Source organism: Anomaloglossus baeobatrachus, chromosome 9 (genome assembly GCF_048569485.1).
Source record: "Anomaloglossus baeobatrachus isolate aAnoBae1 chromosome 9, aAnoBae1.hap1, whole genome shotgun sequence".
Lineage (NCBI taxonomy): Eukaryota > Metazoa > Chordata > Amphibia > Anura > Aromobatidae > Anomaloglossus > Anomaloglossus baeobatrachus.
In genome coordinates, this window is record NC_134361.1 from 44,241,279 (window position 1) to 44,260,922 (window position 19,644).

At 42.1% G+C, this 19,644-nt stretch overlaps 1 protein-coding gene across 1 annotated transcript in view; it reads right to left on the minus strand.

Annotated features, from left to right (window-relative positions):
* The window catches only part of LOC142251140 (cdc42 effector protein 2-like), a 39,781-nt gene extending 21,153 nt beyond the window's left edge, over window positions 1–18,628 (minus strand). The window contains exon 1 of the mRNA XM_075323665.1: window positions 18,522–18,628. The gene's annotated coding sequence lies outside the window, so the exon portion shown is untranslated. The remainder of the gene's footprint in view (window positions 1–18,521) is intronic.
* Window positions 18,629–19,644: the final 1,016 nt, after the last annotated feature.

Consider the following 19,644-nt stretch of genomic DNA (forward strand, 5'->3'; position numbering starts at 1 on the left):
ACAGTGAGAGCGGAGGAGGCTGGTAACAAAGGTAAATATCGGGTAACCAAGGACAGGGCTTCTTGGTTACCCGATGTTTACATTAGTTACCAGCCTCTGCAGAAGCCGGCTCCTGCTGCTGCTGCCTGCACATTTAGTTGTTGCTGTCTCGCTGTCACACACAGCGATCTGTGCTTCACAGCAGGACAGCAACAACTAAAAAATGGCCCAGGACATTCAGCAACAACCAACGACCTCACAGCAGGGGCCAGGTTGTTGCTGGATGTCACACACAGCAACATCGCTAGCAACGTCACAAAAGTTGTTCGTTAGCAGCGATGTTGCTAGCGATGTTGCTTAGTGTGACGGGGCCTTAAGTCTGCTTTTGTTTATCTGCAATGTTGGCTTAAGCCTCTTATCTTTATCATTAGTGGGTCTCAGCAGTGCCTGAGTACTAGTCCAACTAGAACAGTGATTACACGCAGTGATAAACGTTCTAGTTTTTTAATACTGTATATTACTATTGCATAAAATGAATACATATTATCCAACGTTTTTTACAGTAGAGCTACAGTACACTTGGTTGTACAACATTAAAGATACTCTGTCAGCAGGTTTCTGCAATGTAATCTGGAGACAGCATGCTGCAAGTGTTAAAACAGAAATTTCAGCCCTGATTGTATTGTTTACCTGATATGTTAGCTTAAGCCTCTTATCTTGATCATTAGAAGATCTCAGAAGCCAGTGAGCTCAAGTTGGACTGCACCCTCCTCTGTGATTAGCAGCTTCTGTCTATCTAAATGAACACTGAAAACCTGGTATCGGCGGGGGCAGCTATATGAGCTCTGCTACATGCAAAATCTAGTATCTTTAACTGTGTCAGAACGGCTGCAGCCACTAATCTAAGTGATACATCGTTGAACTCAGAGCCTCTTTGCCTACATCATGCTGCGCTGAGATGAGGTAGGAAAAACCTGCTGACAGAATCCCTTTAAGGCTATGTGCACACAGTGTGTTTGTTTAATGCTGATTTTGATAGTTTTTTTCGAGAAATCTGCACCAAAATCTGCATGATTATCCTGAAGCTAGCAAAGTCTATTAGATTTCTAAAGAGCTGTGCGCACGCTGCTTTTTATTTCCTTGCATGTTTTGGTGCAGAAAAAATTGTCAATTGTTGTGGTGTTTTTTCCTGTGTTTTTAAGCCTTTCCAGCTATTGCCTTCATCAAAAATTGTGTGGCAAAAAAATGCGCAAAAAAAACTGCACCAAAGATGCATGGGTTTTTCGGTGCGTTTTTCTGCCAGAAGGTGCAGATTTAACGCAGAAAATTTCTGCACCAATTCTGCAGCGTGTGCACATACCCTAAGATTGCACTAATCGCAAGTAAGGATGATCGTAAATGTGGTCATGCTGCAGCACATATGTTGAGGGCTGGGTTTTAGACAAAATGTGGACCTGGGCGTAATTAAAATTTGGGCCTCAAATATGAACCTATTGCACCATTATGAAGCAATGAGTCAATTTCAGGCTGTAAAAACAAGCGCCAACTATATTCATGTGGTTTGGGGCTTGTTTATTACTTTTTTTTACACAATGATGGGGGTAAAACGAATTCTAATAGATCATCCTGTCCCCATACAGTAATTGCAATTTACCAGCTAAATATTGGGATCTTGGCCAAATTCACTATGGAACTCTACGTTGTTACCATGTTGCAGCAGAAGGGTTAATATATCTTAGCCTCTTGCATCTGTTGCATCCTGCATGAGGGACTATGATGGGGGCTACAAGGGGGTCCGAGGTGAGAGTTCACCCATTTCTCACAGACCAAATTTCCCTAAAAACTTGCCTTCTTCTTAACCCTTGCACTTCCAGAGGTTCGTCATACGAGACAAGAAGACTTAAGTGTTTACAATAAGGTTCCTCCACGCAGGTCTTTAATCATATTCTTTGGAAATCCATGGTATGCGCTGGTGTCCCAGAAGGCAGGAAGTCTGTGTTTATATGTTTTACATTATTGGACTCGGTGCTGCAGATTTTTTTGTGCATAAATGTTATTTTTTTTACCATATGTGTCAAGTAAGCAGTATGTATTTATATAGGGAGACAATCCACATCAATCTGTAATAGAATATTAGGATGCTTTCTTTTCCTTTGTATATAACGGTTTTCTGACCCTGACCCTTTGACTAAGCTTAAAGAAAACCAAACGACTTTCCTTCAATATCAAATATGGCCATTGAGCGAAACCTCAGAGTTTCTTATCAGATTAGATTATTAACAGATTCCTTTAAAAAATCTTGGATCCACCAATGGTCTCTAATTTGTATGTTGACTTTTCGTAACAATATGGAATTAATTTTTATAATCTCTGCTAAAGGAATCAATTCCAGGTTGGTCATCTCCAAAACTGATCACTACTCAAAGGACCCCATATAATTTTTTTTTGTACTTTTGCACCTTCCCCTGTCAATCCCGCTGCCACCATCACACACCCATGTGTTTATACATGGTCACTTCTCAACCATCGCTAGCTCCGTATGATGAAACTCTGACTGAGCACTCCTTTCCCACCAGCCTAAAGCGCACCAGTCACCAGGATTTTCCTATATACCCTAAAGCTAGTGCTATACTGGCACTATCAGGCTGATTCTATATAAACCTTTAGTTGTCAGCTAGGATGTATAGGTTTTGAAACACAAGCAAGTAAAGTTTGTAAAATAAGCAGCTGCTGATAGCTGGGGTGGGTTTTGACAGTGATTCCCGCCCCCCTGCCTGTCCATCCTCCTTGTTATGTATGCTAATTCTATTCTAGAATTGTTTTACTAAGTGAGTAGATGGACCTGTGATGATGTCATACCCATGTGACTGTGGCGCCCTGGACAAGCCAGGGGCCACAGGTAACAACACACACACACCCCCACCCCCAGCAGTTCACAACAGACATCCCCAGTGAGACCTGATTTCTTCCTCAGGTTCAGACTGACACACCAGGTGGGCGGAGGAAGGCAGATGGAGACGCCCACCGAGGAGTTTAGCTGGCCTGAGGCAGGAAGCAGGTCCAGACAAGTCCAGGCAGAGGAGGAGAGAGGAGGTCTGCAGAGTGGCAGATGCAGACTGGTGCCTAGGTTGGAGCCTAGGGCCTTCGTGTAGAGAGTCAGGCAGACGGTAGTGGCCATCTGCAAGAGCCGGGAAGACAGTCTGGTGGAACCGTAGGTAGCCGGGGCTGGGCGGTGGCCCACCGGTACCGAACCGGGGAGCCAGCTGGAAACCGGAGTGCAGGAGGAGCGTACGGAAGGTGCAAGAAAGAACTTACATTACCAACCTGGGGTCAGGGGAAAACAACAGCAGCCGTCTGTGGGACCCGTCCATCCAGCCGTTTGTTTGACCAGAGACTCTGTGTGAATTACTGGCTGAGTGAGTACCACCGTGCCGTGCGGCACAGCGCTGCCCCCGCGACCCTGCACCTCACCAGGCCCCGTAACCCGCCTGCCATCCATCCCTACCCCATCACCGGGCCCCGGGACAACCAACCCCCTACCCACGGAGGGGAGAACTAACATCCTGGCTGCTCCCTGTCATCGCTCCCAGGATCCCCGTCCAGAGCAGCGGTGGTGTCACCAATATCACCACAACCGTGGGTGGCGTCACGGACAATAACCAAATCCCCACAATCAATCCCCACCCTTTTCACTCACGGGCGAGGAGCGCCGCTCGAGTCCCCGGGATCCGGCACACCGCTCGAGCCACCACCGAGCAGCAGCGGCCAGACCCGAGCAGTGGGAGAGCGCAGCGTCCCCTCCTCTGCCCGCGACATGACCAGAAGGGATGGGGCCTCACCAACATAGCTGATACCAGGTAGCAACATTATTTTTCTGTTGGCTGAGGCCCCGCCCCTATGTGGTGGCCACATGTAGGTGTTCCGGGTCTATGAGAGTGAGAGTCACTGCCCATTGACAACTCATAATTATAATGGATTTCTGAGTGGGGAAAGTGAGATTTTGGTAGGAAAATTAGAAGAAAACCTAACCTAAATGATATGGCATATGATGCAACATTTAAATTAGGAATCATATGGATGAAACAAGAGGCCCCCGTAGACTTCATACATCACAAATACAACTGCTTCATACATCACAATGGCTGTTTGGAGAAGTAGTCCAAGCAGTCTTATATTAGTATCAGCGTATAGAAGGAAAAAGGAAAAGGGTTAACCCGTGCTGCCATGTGGGATAAGAAGAGGATTAATTGGAGATAAAATTGTGAGTTATTTTTCTACGCGTTTCGCAGTATTGAAACTCCTTCTTCAGGAACCAAAGTCACGGCATTAACTCTTCACTAACTTTTTGGTTACATCCAATTCACACGGGTTTGCATACAAATTTTTCTTGTCAAATACTCTTATAGATTTTCAAAGACGTATTTTTCAGTGGCACAGTGGTTAGCACCGTACGGAGGCTCAGTGGTTAGCACTTCAATCTTGCAACGCTGAGGTTCTGGGTTCAAATCCCACCAAGGACACCATCTGCAAGGAGTTTGTGTTTGCGTGTGTTTCCGCCCATACTCCAAAGACATATTGATAGGGAATTTAATTTGTGAACCCCAATGGGGACAGAGTTGCTGATGGAATTAATGGTGTTATATTAGTGAATAAATATTATTATTTCTAATTTTAAAAAGATTCTATATTTTCAGTAACTTTTTGATATTCTTTGTAATAGTATAATGACTAATGTTTTTGGGACGCGCCTGGTGACTGCCCGTTACCTGCGCGCCTTTTTTCAAATCTCAGTGTCCTGTTTATAAGGAATATGTCTGTACTGGGTCTTGATGTGCATCAGGATCGGATAGGATTGGATCTTGAAGAAGGAACCATTGTCGTCTTAAGCGGGCTTTACACGCTACGAGATCGCTACGGCGATCTCTTTGGGGTCACGGATTTTGTGACGCACATCCGGCCGCTGTAGCGATCTCGTTATGTGTGACTCCTAGGAGAGATTTTGGATCGTTGCAAAAATGTCCAAAATCGCTCCTCGTTGACATGGCGGTCCTCTCCCAATTATCGCTGCTGTCGCTTGGGTGAAGTTGATCCTCGTCCCTGCGGCAGCACACATCGCTACGTGTGACGCCGGAGGAACGAGGAACCTCTCCTTACCTGCCACACGCCAGTAATGAGGAAGGAAGGAGGTGGGCGGGATGTTACGTCCCACTCATCTCTGCCCCTCCTCTTTGATTGGGCGGCCGCTTAGTGACGTCGCTGTGACACCGAGCGAACCGCCCCCTTAGAAAGGAGACAGTTCGCCGGTCACAGCGACGTCGCCGAGCAGGTAAGTGCGTGTGACGCTGCCATAGCGATAATGTTCGCTACGGCAGCGATTTTCACATATCGGCATAACGATAGGGGCGGGTGCTATCACGCTCGACATCGCTAGCATCGGCTAGCGATCTCGTTGCGTGTAAAGCCACCCTTATGTTCCTTGCTTTTATAGTAGTTATGACTCACACAACTACCCCAGGTGAATGATTCCCTGTAATCAGTTTATTCCGGTACCACCAGGATAAAACCCTATTCGCGCCTTTTGTCTTTTCCAGCAACTTTAATCTTATATAAGTATTAAATGCTCAAGGCAAAATGGAGAATGTTCTAAAACTGAGAAGAGAATTGCATAGGGCAATCCATGGATGACATCTGGAGGAGGAAACCCCTGTAATTTACATTGTGTAACGCCAGGGGAAATCCAGATAGAGCAAGCTGCTCAGACATGACATCACTAACAGCTCATTATATGTGACTGCCGCTCATTACTAATGAGTCAGGAAATAAATCAGAGAATTTCCAAATGTGACGTAACTGCTGAGAAATGCGCCCCTTGATGAACCCCCCCCCCATTAGTACCACATCTATCTCACATTCCAGTCTGCGGATACCTGGTACAGCATGACACTACGGCTATACCTAGACCTCCGAGCTACACAAAGGGTTACATAATAGAGAGAAATCCAGAATAATGCAAAAGAAAAAAGGGTGGTGCAATGATAGAAAAGATGAAAGGAGTCAGTAAGAGAAACAAAAGGATAATGTTTTAGATATGAGACATTTATTGGTAAGAAAAATAGAAGAAATTATGAGTGTGACTCCAGCCTTACACAGGCAAACTTTGGCGTCGACCAGCTGTGTGCTCATTAATGGACAGGCTAGCAAGACCTAAACTCTGCTAGCCTGCTGGTTACCTCTGAGACCACATGGTGATGGAAATCTATAATCTTTACTCCCTGCCTTTTTAAGATGGTGGAAACTGTCTTGCTATGCCGACAATAGCTTTGCTGTGTTGGTCTGTGTGCTGTTGTGTTCCAGTCCTGCTAGTGATTATATTGCGTGATGCTTGGAGTTGTTGTGGAATTCTCTAGACATATTGTTTCTTCCCTGCTGGGTCATTCCATGTCAAGTGGACCAGTGGTCCCCACTCGACGTTCTCCGATTTTGCTGAAAATTTATAAGGATGTACATGTATGTTTGAAAAGAGGTTCTGAAAATTTTTAGGGCCAGATCTCAAATATATTGGGCACTGTTGACCTTTCACTGGAGGCCCCCCCCCAAGGCTGCGGCTTTAGCTAAGAGGATTTTGCAAACTTTGGCAAATAGCCATTAGAGTTCTATACTGGCTATGATGCTGAAATTTGGCATACTAGCTCAACTTTTGCTGCTAAACGCGATCAAATTATTACCGGCTATGACAAAACAATATTTCGGCCGCAATTTTGTGTCAAAGTAGCTTGCAAAACGCCTCGCATAAAATTTATGCCAAACTTTGCCCATATATAACTCAAGACCAAAAACCAATAGGAACTGGTGCTTTACCCTGTACAACAAACATCTTCATGACTTTGCATTGCTGCAATATCACGGTCAAAGCATATGTATTTGTGGAAATATTCACACCCACATATGATGAAAAACTTAAAAAAAACGAATTTGACCTATTTTTAGGTCAAATTTCCCAAAAAGGGTACCCCTAAAATATATTAATTCTGTTATCATTTGAAAGAGCACATTTTTCTCTACAAGGATCATTGGGGTTTTTTTTGGAGTCTCTCCATTTAAGAAAAGAAAAATGCCACTGAACATGGTGTTATGTATGCACGTAATGCATTGATTTTGGGTTTGATTTTCAGATTCTTATCACATGTTACAGACTTGTATTGTTGCTAGCAATGTCTATTATAATCAAAAACCTATAAACCTATTGACTATTGTTACATTTTAATGCATATATTATTTATTTTTTAGTGATGGAGAATGAAATTGATGACAAAAAGATTCGCATTTCAAGGGTGTGAAATGACCCTTCATCTTTCATTGCCCATGTAGATGGATCTGTCAGATCAGAAATGCCTTTTGTGCCAATTGCAAACCTCCAGCCAGGGCAATACATTGCCTGCATTTACCATAGGAACTGGTGGATTGGAAATATTTCTGAAATTTCAGTCGACGACCATGATGCATTAATACATTTTATGCATCCTCATGGAGCAGCTTCTTTCACTGGCCTGTGAGAAATGATGCATGCTGCATTCCCGAGCAGTCAATCATTGCAATAATTCCAGCACCAGCTGCAACAGCAATGGGCCGACAATACAGCTTCTCTGATCCACGGCTATCGGCCATGGCTCCTAGGCGATGGGGCTGCCAATTCTCGAAAGGCAGCATTATTACAATTCTTAATAGGATTATAATACCAATTCTTAGGGAATTGGTTGTGGTATAACCACCATGGACCAACGCAAGGGTTTGAGTAGTGCAGTTACCATTCATTGCGTATTAATAAATAACACCATGTTCAGTGGCATTTTTCTTTTCTTAAATGGAGAGACTCCAAAAAAAACCCCAATGATCCTTGTAGAGAAAAATGTGCTCTTTCAAATGATAACAGAATTAGGGGTACCCTTTTTGGGAAATTTGACCTAAAAATAGGTTAAATTCGTTTTTTTTAAGTTTTTCATCATATGTGGGTGTGAATATTTCCACAAATACATATGCTTTGACCGTGATATTGCAGCAATGCAAAGTCATGAAGATGTTTGTTGTACAGGGTAAAGCACCAGTTCCTATTGGTTTTTGGTCTTGAGTTATATATGGGCAAAGTTTGGCATAAATTTTATGCGAGGCGTTTTGCAAGCTACTTTGACACAAAATTGCGGCCGAAATATTGTTTTGTCATAGCCGGTAATAATTTTATCGCGTTTAGCAGCAAAAGTTGAGCTAGTATGCCAAATTTCAGCATCATAGCCAGTATAGAACTCTAATGGCTATGTGCCAAAGTTTGCAAAATCCTCTTAGCTGAAGCCGCAGCCTTGGGGGGGGCCTCCAGTGAAAGGTCAACAGTGCCCAATATATTTGGGATCTGGCCCTAAAAATTTACAGAACCTCTTTTCAAACATACATGTACATCCTTATACATTTTCAGCAAAATCGGAGAACGTCGAGTGGGGACGATTTTTAAAACTGGTCCACTTGACACGGAATGACCCTGCTCCTATTTTCTTCCTTGCCTCTTTTGTCTTATACAGTCATATGAAAAAGTTTGGGCACTTCTATTAATGTTAACCTTTTTTCTTTATAACAATTTGGGTTTTTGCAGCAGCTATTTCAGTTTCATATATCTAATAACTGATGGACTGAGTAATATTTCTGGATTGAAATGAGGTTTATTGTACTAACAGAAAATGTGCAATCCGCATTTAAACAAAATTTGACCGGTGCAAAAGTATGGGCACCCTTATCAATTTCTTGATTTGAACACTCTTAACTACTTTTTACTGACTTACTAAAGCACTAAATTGGTTTTGTAACCTCATTGAGCTTTGAACTTTATAAACAGGTGTATCCAATCATGAGAAAAGGTATTTAAGGTGGCCACTTGCAAGTTGTTCTCCTATTTGAATCTCCTATGAAGAGTGGCATCATGGGCTCCTCAAAACAACTCTCAAATGATCTGAACACAAAGATTATTCAACATAGTTGTTCAGGGGAAGGAGACAAAAGGTTGTCTCAGAGATTTAAACTGTCAGTTTCCACTGTGAGGAACATAGTAAGGAAATGGAAGAACACAGGTACAGTTCTTGTTAAGCCCAGAAGTGGCAGGCCAAGAAAAGCACTTGCTACCCACAGTAAAATTTGGTGGAGGTTCCATCATGCTTTGGGGCTGTGTGGCCAATACCGGCACCGGGAATCTTGTTAAAGTTGAGGGTCGCATGGGTTCAACTCAGTATCAGCAGATTCTTGACAATAATGTGCAAGAATCAGTGACGAAGTTGAAGTTACGCAGGGGATGGATATTTCAGCAAGACAATGATCCAAAACACCGCTCCAAATCTACTCAGGCATTCATGCAGAGGAACAATTACAATGTTCTGGAATGGCCATCCCAGTCCCCAGACCTGAATATCATTGAAAATCTGTGGGATGATGTGAAGCGGCTGTCCATGCTCGGCGACCATCAAACTTAACTGAACTGGAATTGTTTTGTAAACAGGAATGGTCAAATCTACCTTCATCCAGAATCCAGGAACTCATTAAAAGCTTCAGGAAGCGACTAGAGGATGTGATTTTTGCAAAAGCAGGATCTACAAAATAATAATGTCACTTTTATGCTGAGGTGCCCATACTTTTGCAGCGGTCAAATTTTGTTTAAATGCGGATTGCAGATTTTCTGTTAGTACAATAAACCTCATTTCAATCCAGAAATATTGCTCAGTCCATCAGTTATTAGATATATGAAACTGAAATAGCTGCTGCAAAAACCCAAATTGTTATAAAGAAAAAAGATTAACATTAATAGGGGTGCCCAAACTTTTTCATATGACTGTACCTTTCTGTGTGTGCTGTGAGATAGAGTTTTGGTTTCCCAAGTTTGTCTATCTCTGTTAGTTTTATCGCACTCCTTTCCGGCCCCTCCTCCGGAGTAGGGAGGGTGTATAAGATCAGGGCTAGTCAGGAGCAGGGTCAAGTTGGTGGCTCAGACATCCTCACCTTCAGAGGTAACTTTGAGATAAGGGATAGCTAAACCCCCTAGTCTGAGGGCCAGTCTAGGCGCCCCGATCCTCTGTCCTCCCTATTCACTGTGACAATGTAGGTTGAAAGTCAGTCATTAACTGAAACAAGATGTGTAAGAGGATTACAATTGGGTGAGGAAACATCTACAAAAGTGAAGTTGTCACACCAAGAAAAGATTGAGCACAGCAACAAGACACATGACACAAGGTAGTTATACTGCATTAGCAAGGTCACTCCAAGGTAAACATTTCAAAGCACACTGGGGGTTCAAGATGTACTGTTCAAGCTCTTCAGAAGAAACACCAAGAAATGGTCAACATTGACGGTGGTAGACACAATGTTTGGCCAAGGAAACTTAGTGCAGCAGATGAAGGACACATCATGCTTACGTCCCCTTCAAAATCGGAAGATGTCCAGCAGTGCCATAAACTCAGAACTGGCGGAAACTAGTGGGACAAAGTCAATCTCATTTGGAGAAGTCTGGTTCAAAGTAGCCCTCGTGCAAGAATTATCAATGCTGAAAATATTGGAATATTCATTTACTTTTTTAATTTATTAATTGATAAAAATAAATTATTAACACTCCTATTTTATGACAGCCACCATTTTACACAACGGAGAAAATTGCACCAACCAAAGAAGGATCACATCACCTTGGGTGCAGATGTTCTCCACAATGCTTTGTGGCTATGACATGGTATAGCACAGCCAATCAGGAGGGACTATTTTGGCTTAATAAAGAGGTCATTAAGCTGAAATCTTCATCGGCGCATGTGACGCCTCCGGTGCCATTTTATAAAAGACCTGCAGGCCGGCCTCAGGATCACAATGCGCATGCGCTGTCCACCGCAATGTTGCACAGAAGACACCATCAGATGAAAAGTTTAGAGGAATATTATTGAACAACCACAAATCGGATTCCTTCACTGCAGGGATCCAATTAATCAGTATCACAGCGCCATTATGGCCATAGCTTTACTTTATAGTGCTAAATCCTGCAGACAAGTTCTCTTTAAGGGGAACCTGTCACCAGATTTGTCCCCTATAAACTGCGGCCACCACCAGTGAGCTCTTATATACAGCATTATAGAATACTGTATATAAGAGCCCAGGCCGCTGTGTAGAACGTAAAAATATTTTTTATTATACTCACCTGCGGGGAGGTTGGATCCGATGGGTGTCGCTGGTCACGGTCCAGCAGCTCCTCTCTTCCTTCCATCGCTGTCCTCCTTCCCTCCGTTGCGTTCCTGCACGTGTGCACTTTTCTCTGCGCTGCTGTAGGCAGAGAAAAGTACTGTAAGGCGCAGGGGCGGACAAAGGTCACAGACCGCCTGCGCATGCGCACTAAAATAGTTTGATCAGCCCTCAGCAGGGCAGAGAAAAGTGCATGTGCACAGGATCGCAACAGTGGCCTCTGTGGGGATGATGTAACCCGCGTCATCCACATGGAGCTGGGAAGGAGGATGGCAATGGAAGGAAGATAGGAGGCACTGGACCGAGACCAATGATGCACATCGGACCGGAATGCTCCGCAGGTGAGTACAATAAAAGCTTTTGTTAATGTTCTACAGAACAGCCTGGGTTCTTATATAGAATATTCTAGAATGCCGTATATAAGGGCTGACTGGTGGTGGCCACAGCTTATAAGGGAAAAACCTGGCGACGGGTTCCCTTTTAAAGCCTGTATAAAAACAGAAGCAGGGAATGTAGCAGCCATTGTGTGGTGTGATCAATCAGGATAGTGGGAGGACATCAGAACCTGCAGCTTAAACACAGAGATAGGACAAGAAAGACATGACATACTTAAGAAAGTGTACAGATTGTGTGTGACAGCGCAGCATTGAGGAAGATTAGTGTGTGAGGACAAGACAATACAGATTTAATCGATAGGGAGAGAGAGTCAGCGTGTCAGTGACAGGGCCATTGTTGCAGCTGCTGCTCTCTTGGTCAGCGTGGTTATAGAGCTGCTGTAATTCAATCACACATGCACGTCTCTTCAGGGTAATTGCTGGCCTTTGAGTACTTAAGATTTGCACTGTATCAATTTACTGCAAATAAGATTTACTGGTGATATTCAACAAAGTTGTTGAATCCGAATATATATATATATATATATATATATATATATATATATATATATTGTGTGCAATCTTTTGCTGTTTCACACCTCTCTGAACACTTTAGAAAAAGTGGGTGGCTCAGTGGTTAGCACTGTATGATGGCTCAGTGGTTAGCACTGTATGATGGCTCAGTGGTTAGCACTGTGTGATGGCTCAGTGGTTAGCACTGTATGATGGCTCAGTGGTTAGCACTGTATGATGGCTCAGTGGTTAGCACTGTATGATGGCTCAGTAGTTAGCACTGCAGTCTTGCAGCGCCTGGGTCCTGGGTTCAAATTCCACTAAGGACACCATCTGCAAGGAGTTTGTATGTTCTCCTTATTTTTGTGTGTGTTTCTTCCGGTTTCCTCCCACACTCCAAAGACATAGTGATAGGGACTCCAGATTGTGAGCCCCAATGGGGACAGTGTTGCCAATGTATGTAAAGCGCTGCGGAATTAATGGCGCTGAATAAATGTTATAAATTATATATTATACTCCTGTAGGGGGTGAGCTAAAAAAGTGGAGAAACGGTTATAGACTAGTGATTGGCGAATGGTAATTATTTGTGTTCCGATTATTCGTAACGAATCCCAAAGTTCTATTCTGGTATTCATCACAACTAAGGCTATGTTCACACAGGGCTTTTTTCCTGCCCAAAACCTGATCTTGTAGCAGGAAATCTCCTTTGAGTCATGTGTGTTTTTGGTGCGTTTTTGCTGAGTTTTTTTAGTGGCGTTTTTGCTGCAGATTTGGTGCTGATTTGCTGCTTTTTTTCTACAAAATGGATTGTATCAATGAAAAAACGCAGCAAATCTGCAGCAAAGAATTGACATGCTCATTTTTTTAAAAACCTGACCAAAAACGCAGGTATTTGACAAAACAGTCAGGAAAGAAACCTGATGTGTTTGTGTGTGTGCGCATGAGATTTCAGAAATCTCATAGACTTTGCTGGGACTGTAAAAAAACAGCTTTTTATTAGCATGGATTTGCATAAAATCAAGGCAAATCTGCAGCTAAAAAAATGCACCAAAAAAGCCCTGTGTGAACATAGCCTATACTTATCAGTATTCGGTGAGCATTATCCAAACACAAATAGTTACTATTCGCCCATCTCTATTATAGGCACTTATAGACGAGACAGATTTATGAAACATGATGTAACACTGATACAGTTAGGCAATGCAGCCGCAAAGAAAAGCGACTTTAAAAAGTCCTTTCTTTTCTTTTCATTAGCCATGAAAAGGTTCCACGTCACTAAGATTATTTTGATTCTCTTACAGAAAACAATAAAATAATAAATACAGATATAAATTATTTATATCAATACGGAATGTTTACTTTCCATTATCTATCTATAGAAAAAGAATGAAGCAGCACAAACAGGATATCATCCCACAAGTTACAACCCAAAAACCTGCTATATAGAAATTCTCAAGAATGAAGGCAACACTCTAGGCAACTTGCTAAGCAAAAGGAGCAAAAATCTTATTGGCTCATGGGAATAGTGGCAACATTTGGTCTAAAAAATATGGAGACATTGTCATACAGATACAGAGTGTAACAAACTGATGTATATACAGTGTGTCCACCCATATCCTGTCCACCGCCATTAACTTGAGAATGGCGGCAGCTATAAGCATAGAAGTGGTGTCTAGGTATAGTAAAGTAGCCATGCGCTACGCAATGAAACCACCTATAGCGCCACCTGGTGGAAAACAACAGAGTAAGCATTTTTATCTCGAAAACGGAACGAGATAGAGAAAAAAAGTGAATTTCAAAGTTGTAGGGCATCATCAATTCAATATGAATCGACACCTTGCATACAGAAATGCTATGATTAGAACATGTAAAACTCAGGCTGTGGATGTGAAGCGATACCTCATGGAGACCTTCCTACAAGTCACTGGGTATGGTGGCTGTGTGGAGTGGCCTCCACGCTCACCTGACCTGACCCCATTGGACTTCTTCCTGTGAGGTCACATCAAGCAGCAGGTGTATGCGACCCCTCCACCAACATTGCAGGACCTACGACCACGTATCACAGATGCTTGTGCAAACGTGTCACCTACCATATTGCACAACGCGCAGCAAGATACAGTATGCTGTGCAGAGTCCAGATGTGCATTGCAGCTGACGGGGGCCACTTTGAGCATCAAAGTTAAATGAGCGCCATATGCGTGACCAGCATTCAATGTTTGGGGGGGTCATGGGTTTCATATCATAGCATTTCTGTATGCAAGGTGTCGATTCATATTGAATTGATGATGCCCTACAATTTATTAATTCACTTTTTTTCTCTATCTCGTTCCGTTTTTGAGAAAAAAAATGCTAACTCCGTTGTTTTCCACCAGGTGTCGCTATAGGCGGTTTCATTGCATAGCGCATGGCTACTTTACTATACCTAGACACCACTTCTATGCCTATAGCTGCCGCCGTTCTCAAGTTAATGGCGGTGGACAGGATATGGGTGGACACACTGTAGATAGAACACTTAAGCATGACTCCCCAGGTTAATCAATCAGTTATAATTAGAGATGGGCGAATAGTGAAAGTCAGCTTCGGATTATTTTAAAAGGAATACTGAGTACTATTCCAGTATTCATTACGAGTAATGAATCTAATGCAAGTTTATGGGAAACCCGAGCAATTTTTTGGGAAATCTTCAAGAAAAATGCTCGGGTTCCCCAATTGACTTGCATTAGATTCTTTATTTGTGATGAATACTGGAATAGTAATCTGTATTCAGCTAACATAATCCGAACCTAAATATTTCACTATTCGCCCATCTCTAGTTACAGTCAATAATTTGGTATTCATTAGTACAATCCAGGCAACTCATCTTAAAGATGACGCTGGTATTCTTCATCTGGATTGAGCGTGTCAGCTCCTTCTTCACCTCCTATGCGGTTTATAATGGCTTTATGCTTGGTAATCGGAGTTGCATCACTGGCGCGTGTTACCTCTGACCTGGGATTACCTGACCCCTGATGTATTATCTAAGATGATGAATAAGAGCTTCATTTGATCTATAGAGCACCCATATGGGCATCGTAATTCATCTATTTATCCATTCAGCAATTTATCTATCCATCCATCAATTCATTCATCCATCCATCCAATCATCCATCCAACTATCCATCCATCTATCTATCCATCCATCCATCTAGCCATCCATCCATCCATTCATCCATCTAGCCATCCATCCATCCATCCAGTCATCCATCCTTCCATCTAGCCATCCATCCTTCCATCCATCCATCCATCCAGTCATCCATCCTTCCATCTAGCCATCCATCCTTCCATCCATCCATCCATCCATCCATCCATCCATCTAGCCATCCATCCTTCCATCTAGCCATCCATCCTTCCATCTAGCCACCCATCCTTCCATCTAGCCATCCATCCTTCCATCTAGCCATCCATCCTTCCATCTAGCCATCCATCCTTCCATCCATCCATCCATCCATCTAGCCATCCATCCTTCCATCTAGCCATCCATCCTTCCATCTAGCCATCCATCCTTCCATCCATCCATCCATACATCCATCCATCCATCTAGCCATCCATCCTTCCATCTAGCCATCCATCCTTCCATCTAGCCATCCATCTATTTATCCATCTATTATTCCATCTATTCATCCATTTATCTATCCTGCATCCACCTATGCATCCATCCATCCATCTGTCCGTCCGTCCATCCATCCATCCATCCATCCATCCAGTCATCCATCCTTCCATCTAGCCATCCATCTATTTATCCATCTATCATTCCATCTATTCATCCATCTATTATTCCATCTATTCATCCATCTATCCATCCTGCATCCACCTATGCATCCATCCATTATCCATCCATCCATCCACTTAGCCATCCATCCATCCATCCATCCATTCATCCATCCATCCATCCGTCCGTCCGTGCGTCCATCCATCCTTCCTTCCATCTATTCATCCATTTATCCATCCATCTATTCATTCATCTATCCATCCTGCATCCATCCATTATCCATCCATCCATCTATGCATCCACTTATGCATCCATCCATCCATCCGTCCGTCCGTCCGTCTGTTGGCTGTGGGCCAGACAAGCTAAGAGGAATAGATACGGTATCTTTTGGCTGAACAGGAGATTGAATGGAGTGCTATGCTGCCCATTATGCCCACTCCATCCAACCTCCGACATCAGTCAGGTGCAGCGGGAAATCAGGACCCTTCTTGTAATCCGGGGCCACCCCAATGGTGGGGCACCTACTGATAAGAAATGTTATTATCACCTATCATAGATAAGTGAAATACGTCACTTGTGCGAAAACCCTTTTAACACATCCCTTTCTGCCCCGAGGTGTATCACCCTTAGTAATATCTCACAGGAGATTGTCTAGACTGCATATATTACAGGTTTGGGCTTGACTATGTCTGCACGGATTTCTAACCTCTGAATAAACAGTTGTGTTTCAATTCATTGACAGCAAGCAGAGATTTAGAATATGCACAAATTATATTACAAAGTTTCAAAACATTTTAGAAAACTGTGAAAACTTTGTAACCAGGGGCGAACATACCATTGGTGCAGCCTGTGCGGCCACACAGGGGCCCGGGAGGTAAGGGGCCATTTCTACCCCCAAAGTAGGTGGAATTGCGCATTATAATGGAGCTATTGGACTGCAAAGGGCCCATATATTATTCTTGCACCGGGGCCAAGTGGTAAAGGGGCTCATTTCTACCTCTAAAGCAGGTGGAATTGTGCCTTTTGATGAGCACTGGGGATGCAAAGGGTCCATATATATAGTGTTCTTGCACAGGGGCCCTTTTCTGACTGTGTCCGCCAGTGTCTGTAACATTGGGCACCTCTGACTTTCATTTGGCATCCTAATTGTCCTCTCAGTCATTGCATTGGATGTACATCAGTGACATTTCATGTGATCAGTGTTGTTACAGCAGTAGTCAGGGTATAGAGGCCGACTATGGGGCCCTTGGAGAAAAGGGACCAAAGCCAGGTTGTCTGCTTTGTTGCGTTACACATTTTAGTAGTACAGAGATCCACTGAATATACTCAGTGACAGTCTTTACTGTCCTTCTGGCATTCAATTCAGGAACCAGGAAGATGAGGATGAACATAGATACCGGTTTTGGAAGGGAGAAATGCTGCTATAAGTAATATAATTTTAGTATGGCTGCAGAGTATGAGATTTGCATTGAATGACAATGCATTGCTTCATATAATAGCTGATTGCGGAGAATAGTCACATTCAATATATACAATATCTGCCATATGTTCATCTATATGCTAATAAAGATATTATAAAACATTACAACTTCTCTATAAAGCAAGAGTCCAGGATGTAAAAAAAAAAATATTAATGGTATAAAATAATAATAATAATAATAAGATCATATAATATCATATAATATATATATTATATATATATATATAAATATCTAATATATAATATTAATATAATATTATATAATATATAATATCATATAATAATAATAATAATATCATATTATTATTATTTTATACCATCAATATTATTTTTTACATCCCGGACTCTTGCTTTATAGAGAAGTTGTAATGTTTTATAATATCTTATATATATATATATATATATATATATATATATATATATATATATATATATATATATATATATATATATATATATAAAATATATATATATATTATTATTATATATTTATGTATATAATATAATTCATATAAAAATAATGCAAATAATAATATATTGATCATATAATATACTATTACTACTACTACTACTAATTTAATCATATAATACTACTAAAAATACTAATAATAATTAAATAATAATAGTAATAATAATAATAATAAGAAAAAGAAGAAGAAGAATATAAAAATATTATATATGATGTAGAAGAGCCATGTTTGTCATTTCGTCTAACACGTCATGTCTTTTGGATATGTATTTTCCTTTTTCTTTAAGACTGCTAGGAAACGTATGACGTTATCCTGATGAAAATAATTGGGCTTAGCTACATCTACATGACTAGAAAAGGATATTGCATACAGTTTTAGGAGTATAGCCCCTCTTAGAATCAAACAGTACAGTCAATCCATAATCAGACCCCTTGATATACATTGTATCATTACAGCCACCGCCCCCTTCTATTATATCATTCTGGGATCCTAAAATAATACATTATGCCTTCCTTGTATAACACAATACATAAAAGCTAGTCGTCAATAAACCTGTAATAAGTCATAGAAGAGGATTGAGCGGACCATTGCCCCATGCCAGGGTATTGGTGGGCATTGCGGAACCTATCGTGGCATTATAGGCGTCCAATGTGCCGTATAATTGGGCTGATACATCTAATGGACCATTCTGTCCTCTGCTTCCTCCTTACCTGTGATGCTCCTCAGGCAGACAGCCACATGGATGGAGGACTGATACAAGCCACATCCAATGTCATCCTCAGAGCTCCAGCCTCTGATCTGAGCACAGAGCCAGGGAGGAGCCAGAGACATTCACCTTCCCTTGCCCTGACTATGGAATCCCTAAAGACCCTGACGTCAAGCCCATAGTAGTAACCCCTCAATGGCTGGACGCTGCAACACAGCAAAGGCTGCCAGCAATAACATCCTGTATATTGTTATTATTGGTGCAGGATCTGACAGCGCCAGCTCCCTATATCCAGTATACGGAAAAGATCTTACAGAATCCCACCGGATCTTACGGAGATCTCCGGATGATCACATTGCAACACAATTAGACAGTAACGGCTCTTTATATTTTACGATGGCTGGAAAGTATTTGGTTACATGACCAATATATGACTGATAATGATGATCAGTCAAAGCAATAATGAACCAAGGCTTATACAGACCTGACGCTCAGTTTAGTGTCACCCACAACTATATTGGCATCAACAGGGGGTGCAATTACTTGTTCAAGAGGGCACTTGGGCATTATTACTTAATAAGGGCTACTCAGGATAATATTACGTGATAAAGGACACTCAGGCATTATTACTCATTTATTTTAATCGCTTATATAGCGCTATTTTTCACAGCCATCATCACCACTGTCCCCATTGGGGCTCACAATCTAAATTCCCTATCAGTCTTAGGAGAGTGGGAGGAAACCCACATAAACCCTGGGAGAACATACAAACTCCTTGCAGACTTTGTTCTTGGTGGGATTTTAACCCAGGACCTCAGTGCTGCGAGACTGCAGTGTTAACCGCTGCGTCACCATACAGTGCTAACCACTGAGCCACCGTGTCATCCATTATTATTTTACAAGGGGGCACTCGGGGCATTTTATTATAAGGGGAACTCATGAGATTTTATTACTTTATAAGGGGGCACTTGCAATGTTATTCTTGTATGAGGCGGACCCAAAGAGAATAACATGCAAAATTCTATTTCTCACAATGACCGATGACTGTTTCCCACATATCTAGTGGCAATTATATTAATAAATCTGACGCAGTCAGTCAAAGTTATCAAATCTGTTCAACAGTCTGA